The sequence below is a fragment of the Tachypleus tridentatus genome, chromosome 7, assembly GCF_004210375.1.
Source record: "Tachypleus tridentatus isolate NWPU-2018 chromosome 7, ASM421037v1, whole genome shotgun sequence".
NCBI classification, from domain to species: domain Eukaryota; kingdom Metazoa; phylum Arthropoda; class Merostomata; order Xiphosura; family Limulidae; genus Tachypleus; species Tachypleus tridentatus.
The window spans coordinates 108,492,265-108,502,328 of NC_134831.1; the positions used below are offsets into that span (position 1 = coordinate 108,492,265).

The 10,064-nt window shown below is 34.1% G+C and overlaps 1 long non-coding RNA gene across 2 annotated transcripts; it reads right to left on the reverse strand.

Annotated features, from left to right (window-relative positions):
* Positions 1-2,203: 2,203 nt before the first annotated feature.
* LOC143256365 (uncharacterized) lies at positions 2,204-5,558 on the reverse strand. 2 transcript variants are annotated; one of them, XR_013031328.1, is made up of 2 exons: positions 5,193-5,558; positions 2,204-4,135 (listed from the first exon to the last, which is right to left on the reverse strand). It is a non-coding gene; the product is annotated as an uncharacterized LOC143256365 (long non-coding RNA). The 2 variants fall into 2 exon arrangements; XR_013031327.1 differs by having other exon boundaries at positions 2,204-4,241.
* Between the last annotated feature and the right edge of the window lie 4,506 nt (positions 5,559-10,064).

Below are 10,064 nucleotides of genomic sequence, written 5' to 3' on the forward strand. Positions count from 1 at the left end.
TGAACAGCCCTCGTATACTTCAGGTCAACATACGATGGATGTACCAGAATTTGTTTCCTTGTACAACAGTCCGTGATGACGAGAAAACCCATTTGTAAAGAATTGTATATTTAAAAACGGCTGGTATAGTTAGAGAAAGCACTGTGTAGTAGAGCGGACAACGTTTCGACCTTTTTCGGTCATCGTCAGGTTCACAAAGAAAGAAAAGGTTACTGACCGGTAGCTGACCACACGTTTGAAGGAGGTTGTACAATTGAGTGTAGGAATGTAGAGGATATGCTTAGATGTTGGATATATTTATTAATATAGGTATAAAAAGTGTTCCTTTGTATTGATATATTTTGGGCTTGAGTTGTTGTACAAGTAAGGCTTCTGTAATTCTGCGTTTGTTTAGTATTTGGGCGTTTTCTATGGTTATGCTGTATTTATTTGACTTCCAGTGTTCGAAAACTTGAGAAGGTGGCTTTTTGTGTTTTTTGAATCTGGTTTCCATTTTCTACTTGTTTCTCCAATACAGAAGTCGTGGCAGTTATCACATTGTATTTTATAAATATGTTGGTGTTGTGTTTGTTAGTGTAGTTTTTACATAGTATAACCCTTAGTTTTGTGCCTGGTTTTGAATAAATTTCATATTAACTGGAATGTTATTTTTTTACCAGTTTTTGCCAAATGTTGGTTATTTTTCTGCTGATGTCGGGAATATATGGTGTGCAGCAGTATATGGTTTTATGATTTTTAAATCGTGGGATATATTTACTTTTGTTGGTTGATTTTTGCTTTCTGTCTTGGTGTGTGCATATAATGTTTTCTACGGTTTGTGGAGGAAATTTATTGATGTTGATGATGTATTGTTTTATTTTGTCTAATTCGTTAATTTTATCTGGTAAGCATAGTTTTATGGCTGTGTTTATTTGGTTTCTTAGTGTGCTGAGTCCCAAGGAATGTATAGTCCAGTATGGGTTATTTTTCGGTAGATTTTTGTTTTAAATTGTGTATCGGTTCTTGTAATTTTGGGCTTAAGAAATGATATTTGATTGCTTTCTTCCTGTTCACATGTGAAGTTAATCTTGGGATGTATAGAGCAAATGTGATTAAAAAAATAAGTGGTGTGTGTTCTGTAGATGTGAATCCCGTAATCGTGACGTCTACATATCTGTACCAGTATAGTGGTGGATGTAATGCTGTGTTAATTGCTTGTATTTCAACTTGCGTCATAAAAAATATTGGCTAGAACTGGTGATACTGGGTTGCCCATGCTTAGGCCATTTGTTTGTATATAGTTGCGATTGTTGAACATGAAATTTCTCTTCATCGTGGTGAATTCTATAAGGGTTACTAATTCGTTGCTGGGAATGTTTGTTGATGGGTTAGGGTTTCGGATGTAGAGTTCTAAGGCTATCTTGCAGGTTTCAGGGGACTTCTATAAAGGGGGGATATGACATCGAAACTGGCCATTAAGGCTTTACGATTAAGTTGATTAAGGTTAGATTTAAAATTAAAGGAGTCTTTGATGAATGAGTTGGCTGATGTTACATATTTGGAGAATGTTCATGCTTTGTATTTACCAAGATTGTAATTAAACGATTCATTTGTGGACATTATTGGTCGTAATGGACAATCTGGTTTATGAGGTTTGGGGATGCCTTATATTTGTGGTGTGCGTGAGTTGGTTTTACGTAGGGAGAAATAAAGTGTTTGTGAAATTGTGTTGGCTTTTTTTTTCATTTTAGTTGTGTTTCCTCTATCCATATCAGTCGTTTTTAAATATATAATTTAGTACAACAGTGTTTATTTATTTACACATTTCAGGTCAACATACGATGTACCAGATGTGTTTATTTAGTTATATATTTTAAGTCAATATACAATGTGCCAGAAGTTGGTACAACAGTGTTTATTTAGTTATATATTTCAGGTCAACATACGATGGATGCACCAGAAGTTGTTTGTTGGTACGACGGTGTTTATTTACTTGTATATTTCCGGTCAACATACGATGTATCACAAGTTGGTAGAACGGTGTTTATTTAGTTATATATTTCAGGTCAACATATGATCTACCAGAAGTTGTTTGTTGGTACAACAGTATTTATTTAGTTATATATTTCAGGCAAACATACGATGGATGTACCAGAAGTTGTTTGTTAGTAAAATAGTGTTTATTTAGTTATGTATTTCAGGCCAACAGGCGATGGACCAGAAGTTTTCACCTCTTGTAACTGAGTTTCCAACAGTTTATTTAAATAGAGTACAATGTCAAAATTAATTACCAAATATATGCAAAATTATTATATATCCAAACAATTATCTTCTATTAAGATAAATCACAAAATTCACTTTACTGATAAAGAAAACATAATATATGTTAATGTCTAGACTAGAAATAAAGAGAAACAAAAAGTATTTCTCACTCTAGAGAAGTATGACTGATGTACATAAAAAATGAACTGGTTCAAAACATTTCCATGAATCTACCCAAGGTTTGACAGTTAAAAACCTTAGAACAGAAGAAACTATGGAGTACATACAAATATATATAAGTTAAATTATGGTATGTACAACTGTTACATACCTACTGGTATTCACTCCACATGTACTACTGTAACATACTTACTGGTATTCACTGCACATGTACTACTGTAACATACTGGTATTCACTCCACATCTTCACGATGTAATATAAGTAATTAAACAGTTGGGTGAAGTTTTACTGTCTACTAGTGGTACTCATTCCACGTCACTTCAACATGTAACGTAAGGTACTAAACAGTTGTGTTAAATTTATACCTTCTCCTACTGGTATTCATTCCATGTCTCTTCAAGATGTAATACAAAGTAGATAAACCAATGTTAGTTATCTGTGGAAAACTAACTCTGTCTTCTCTAACTAGACTTTGTAGCTCCTTTAACGTTGCAGATGTATTGTGTCTTTTATACTGGACCAAAATTTCTTCCTGTTCTGGAGTTAACACTATTGACCTACTACCGCATTTGTCCTTGAGCTGCTAGTGATAAAGTTAGATTTATTTGGGGTTGAAAAAATGCCAGTTTTTGGAAGATTATATTTTAGGTGGAAAGAAACAGCAGATTTAACAGTATATTCTGGAACATTTAATTCTCTTGCCACATTTTCACTTTCTTTACCCTGAATGAAAAAATGTTTGATTATCATACCATACTTTTCTTTAGAAATTCCTACAGCTTTAGGAATATCTTTATATATTTCTTGAAGACTTGCTCTGGCATCCGGGACCTTATCTTTATTTTGCCAGTAACCTAGAATCAAAACAAAGGACTTCAGTGTTAAACATTTTCAACCATCATAAATAACATCAAATAGTGGTCCACAAACAAAGTAACATATATTAAAATATTTACGTAAATACAGTTCACAGAATTCTCTATTGTTTTAACATCTGGTCTAAATTTGATAGTGAAACACCATATTTTTGTGTGTTAGAAAAGGATTCTATTTGGTTATTCTACCTGTCTCATATAATTCAGTTCTTATCTTACTACAATAATCACTTTGCATATGTACAGTAACACAGAATGTCTTGGTTTTGTCCACTTGTTTTCAACACACATACATAATTACATATAGCTGATCTCTGAACTCAATTTAATAAGAACCTTTATAAACAACCATTATATGTAAGTGCTGGATATTCTACTACACAGTATTCAAGAATATGACACTTAATAATATAATAATATCATTTTGTTCAAGATATTAAAGAATTATATAAAATAAAAACATTACATGGAAGTTTAGAAATATTAAACTAAAACAGAACCAGTACGCAACTTTTATATACACATAACCTATTAGTCACGAGTCTTCATTATTACTGAAACAATAGTAAACATCTATGTTTCTCTTTATATAAATATCACTGAAACAATGGAAAACATCTATGTTTGTCTTCATTATTATTGAAACAATGGTAAACATTTATAATTATCTTCATTATTACTGAAACAATGGAAAACATCTGTGTCTTCATTATTACTGAAACAATGGAAAACATTTATGTTTGTCTTCATTATTACTCTCTCTCCTTTTTTAAAGATGATTCAGTTTCATGTTCTTTTCTTCACATGTTCTGGTTAAGTGCTGATTTCCTTTGCCATTCTAAGGTAGAAAGGTTTTCAGGATGTTAGGCACAACGCCACATTCCTTTGAATGGTAAAACCAATGATACTGCAGCTTTTAGTAAGAGCATTCTTTTATTTGACTTCTAGAATTATACAGATAAATAAAATATGGAGTAAAACCAACTTTGTTTTATTGAAAAACTGGTGTGATTTTATCACACAACATTTACATAAGGAGAAAAAATGTATTAAATTAGAAGAGGAATGGAAATTCCCAAGTTACTTTTGAATAACACAGACAACACAAAATATTATAAACATGCTTTTTATTTTATAACTAGTTCACACTTTTAATATCGTAAGAAACAATATGTAAACGTATCAGTTACATTGTACTCATTTCCAGAAAGCTTATATTAATTTTCAGTTCAATTTTCACAATTACATGTTACAAAATATTTATATCAAAATCCACGTCATTTCCTCCAAACTACTACATTTCCTCTACCATGACAACAGGACATATACAATGACATTATGACCAGCCTTATCTATGACTATTATAATCTCAAATCCAGTAGAATATTCAAGTTTAGATCAGCCTCTACTAAGTTGTCAATACCTCCAATCTTAGCTATATAGTGAAATTTAGATTATTTGTATTATACTTACATCAGCTGTATGCTGAAATTTATACTGACCCTATGTATAACTGTCACTATCCCAAACCTTGATGTAAATCAGTTTTATCCCTGTATGGTTATAAGTATCCTTAACCCTAAATGTATATTAGATTAGCCTTGTGTACAGCTGTAACTAACCCTTGCTGTATATTAGATCACCTCGTGTATGGATGCCACTATCCCTAACCCTAGCTGTATATTAGATTAACCTTCTATATGGTTGCCACTGTCCAAACTTCATTTGCACTATCACTTATTATTTTGATTTAATGTCTTATTCTGTAAGTAGAAGCAGTAAAACTGGTTGTAACTTTATAACTGAAACTTTTAAAACAATGTAAAATATCAGGTAAAGCTCTGTATAAGACACAAAATTAATTGTTTATTTAAAAAAATAATAACATGAATTACAAGTTCTTTCCTTTCAGATGCACGCTATACCAAAGTGTAGATATAGGAACCCTAAATGTAGTGGCAGCTTTTGTTAAAGACATCTGTTTATGAAACACAGCTTTCATTGCCTTCTGCATGTTAGGAAACACAGCTTTCATTGCCTTCTGCATGTTAATTTCTGGCCAGAAGCTGTTTCTAAAGAAAGAAAGAGAATCAGTCTGACTCTGATGGAACTGTACATTTTGATCTTTAACAACAAAGTTTCTAGTTTTCTTCCAATTTACAGTATTCTCCATACAATTATTAACTTTAGAAAAACCTGTAATGAAATATGAGAAATTAAAGCTCTTTATAAAAGCCAGAACTATATTTCTTACCAAATAAACTAATCCCAAACCACGATTAGAATTCTTTAATGTTCACGTGTATTGATTCAAAATACCACAGAAGCTGCAAACTTCTCTGACTGCATATACAAACATACATGTATCTTCCCTGGAAACACTTCCCTAAAAGAAACAAACTTATCACACAGAACTAACAATATTTGCTAAAATTATTCTGCAGGAATTGACTTTAAAAAAAACACAATCAAAGAAGAATTCTCAGAGTTTAAATCTTCACAAACTGTGATAAAACTGCTGACAAAAAAGAAAACAAAACTCATTATTATAAGTTTCCAACTACCATGTTTGACACTAACATCTGCTGGTCACTAAAACTGATAGTAATAGAAAAGAAATTATACAATTTCTTCTCAGTTCAATAAATATACAGAAAATACAAGTTCTGAAGAACTTTATTTTTCAAATCTGAGACCTGACAGTTTTTCTGTATACAATATAAGCTTACATTGAGAAATGTTAACAACAGAATGTCACAACTAATAATTTACCAGACCAACAGCTAAAATAATGAACACCAGATAAAAATTTTACTTAAGTCTCTGGAACTGCTTAAAAACATCATAACAGAACATTTGAAGTGAGATAAACCAAACTGAATTATATCACAATGAGTTAAAAATACAAAATTGTTTCTCTTTTGAGGTGTGAGGTTGAGATTCACATGATGCTCTTAAAAACAAAAGTTTGTAATACCAAATTGTGGTGGAATGTTATGGTTATAAGTCAAAAGATGCTAATGTCATCAAAAGATGTAACCTGAAATGTTAAGAGATGTCATCAAAGGATGTAACCTGAAATGTTAAGAGAGATATCATGAAAAGATGTAACCTGAAATGTTAAGAGAGATATCATGAAAAGATGTAACCTGAAATGTTAAGAGAGATATCATCAAAAGATGTAACCTGAAATGTTAAGAGAGATATCATCAAAGGATAAGAATGAAAAGTTTTACACAACAATAATTACACCATTATATACACATATCAAAAAGTTAATGTTCAAAAAATACTCCCCAGAGAACATGAAAAAGAATCTGATATGATGGCTTCAGCCAAGTAAACATGGAGGTGAATCACCAGCTAGTGTTGTGGTTAAACATACTAATCTGATGGCTTCAGCCAAGTAAACATGGAGATGAATCACCAGCTAGAGTTGTGGTTATACATACTAATCTGATGGCTTCAGCCAAGTAAACATGGAGGTGAATCACCAGCTAGAGTTGTGGTTATACATACTAATCTGATGGCTTCAGCCAAGTAAACATGGAGGTGAATCACCAGCTAGTGTTGTGGTTATACATACTAATCTGATGGCTTCAGCCAAGTAAACATGGAGGTGAATCACCAGCTGGAGTTGTGGTTATACATACTAATCTGATGGTTTCAGCCAAGTAAACATGGACGTGATTCACCAGCTAGAGTTGTGGTTATACATACTAATCTGATGGCTTCAGCCAAGTAAACATGGAAGTGAATCACCAGCTAGAGTTGTAGTTATACATACTAATCTGATGGCTTCAGCCAAGTAAACATGGAAGTGAATCACCAGCTAGAGTTGTGGTTATACATACTAATCTGATGGCTTCAGCCAAGTAAACATGGAGGTGAATCACGAGCTAGATTTGTGGTTATACATACTAATCTGATGGCTTCAGCCAAATAAACATGGACGTGAATCACCAGCTAGTGTTGTGGTTATACATACTAATCTGATGGCTTCAGCCAAGTAAACATGGAGGTGAATCACCAGCTAGAGTTGTGGTTATACATACTAATCTGATGGCTTCAGCCAAGTAAACATGGAGGTGAATCACCAGCTAGAGTTGTGGTTATACATACTAATCTGATGGCTTCAGCCAAGTAAACATGGAGGTGAATCACCAGCTAGAGTTGTGGTTATACATACTAATCTGATGGCTTCAGCCAAGTAAACATTGAGGTGAATCACCAGCTGGAATTGTGGTTATACATACTGATCTGATGGCTTCAGCTAAGTAAACATAGATGTGAATCACCAGCTAGAGTTGTGGTTATACATACTAATCTGATGGCTTCAGCCAAGTAAACATGGAAGTGAATCACCAGCTAGAGTTGTGGTTATACATACTAATCTGATGGCTTCAGCCAAGTAAACATAGAGGTGAATCACCAGCTAGAGTTGTGGTTATACATACTAATCTGATGGCTTCAGCCAAGTAAACATGGAGGTGAATCACCAGCTAGAGTTGTGGTTATACATACTAATCTGATGGCTTCAGCCAAGTAAACATGGAGGTGAATCACCAGCTAGAGTTGTGGTTATACATACTAATCTGATGGCTTCAGCCAAGTAAACATGGAAGTGAATCACCAGCTAGAGTTGTGGTTATACATACTAATGTGATGGCTTCAGCCAAGTAAACATGGAGGTGAATCACCAGCTAGTGTTGTGGTTATACATACTAATCTGATGGCTTCAGCCAAGTAAACATGGAGGTGAATCACCAGCTAGAGTTGTGGTTATACATACTAATCTGATGGCTTCAAGCCAAGTAAACATGGACGTGAATCACCAGCTAGTGCTGTGGTTAAACATACTGATCTGATGGCTTCAGCCAAGTAAACATGGAGGTGAATCACCAGCTAGTGTTGTGGTTAAACATATACATACAATAGGAATAATCTGTGATAATTCAAAGCTTAGCCTCCGCGCAACATGACTCATGAGTTCTTTATTATCAGAGAGAGTCCAGAAAAGAGTCATTGTCTAGCATCTCTAAATTCATTAGTGCAGGCAATAAAACCTTCAAGACCCTCACTGAACATGACCACAATTGAAACGTGATCAAACAAAAAAAAGAAGTGAAATATTAGTGATCAGATGAATAAGTGAAAAAAGGATTAATCTCCTTCTCTTCCTGACAATATCTTGAGTATGAAGAACTGGTGTGAGGATGCATAAAATATGAAAAACCAATCTTTGGACAAACAGTGGAAATACTCCCCAACCAGTGATGTATGTAGATCAGCACCCATGAAAATAAACTTTCACATAAAGAGTATACACAGTATATAAAAGTAAGAACTCAAACAGGTTTTCAGAAAGAGCATGTAATCCTAATATACGTTAAATAGTACACAAAATGGCCATGTGGGATCAAGGATCCAGAGATGACTGGGGACTCAAAGAATGTGTAGTTGCAATAATTTAATGGTAGCCTTAAACAAGGCAACTGTGGAAGATGAAAAACCTGTGCCAAAAGGCCAGGTGAAAAAACAAGTTATGGTTGTTACTTCTGATTAAAACAGGTTCAACCTCCTCTTAATACATCATTTCTAATGTGCTTGTCATTTCCATTCAGAAATATCTATGTAGGAAATAAGTAAAAACTGAGACAGATATTATGGAAACCTTAAAAATTTAACCTGATGCTGTAGGAAAGATTGTATAACTTCCATGCCTGACACTTCATATTCTGGGTAGCTGGGATAACCATACCAGATCAGGAAAAAAATGGACACTGAAAACTACCACAAAATGCAGAAAACAGATGTAGCAGCCAATCTGGTGCTATCAACAGGACCTAACAGTAAGTTAGAGCAAATCATGTCTGGTACTGTAACATATGAATTGGAGGAAGGCCTAGAGTTGTAATTTCATCCTGTCCTGACAGAATGCATCCATTGTGAAAGCCTGAAGATAAAGTACCATAAACCAACTTGCTAGTAGTTAAATGATCCAATGAGAGGCAAACTCACCAATCAAACAGTCCAAGAGAATCTTGTGATGCAGCATCTATTCTGTTGGGAGAACTGATTTAGGTTCTGCTACTGCAGGCATCATCCATGGAATATGACAAGCTAGTAGGGTGATAAGACATTAATAGTTCTAAGAAAGAAGGTACAAAATTAAAAACAAGGAGAACTGGACCAAATGCCTCCTTGGTGAGAAACATAAGACACCCATCAATAACCTCAGACCACAAGCCATTGCATGCTGAAGAGCAAGAAAAACTAAAGCCATGTGTAGAAGTCTCATCACCTGTGCGTAGACTCCAAAACTCCTGATTGTTGGGTATATGCACCCAATCCTATTCATCAAGAGATGGAATTCTGTATGAGATGGTAGCAGAGGAACCCGTCTTGCAGTAGTGTCTTGACTTAACAACTCTTTAAGATCAATCTCAACTAAGGAATCTGGGAAATTCACTGAATCAACATTCATGATCTCTAGGTCACATATAGACCATTAAAAGGATCTCTTTGCTCTTGTACCAAAGTGTAAGGGATGTGCATGATGCTTACATTCCCAGAAGAGAAAGAATCATCTGTGCAAAGGGAGATGGAGAGGTAAGCATCCTATTCCATAGCAATAAACAAGATGTAAGTCAGCTGAGAGAAGAAATGAAAAATAAAAAAAACAGATTAAGGAAAGAGTAACTTGTAAACTTTAGAGAATCTAGGCATTGATATAGACAGGTTGATGACTGAAGACAAATCTCCTG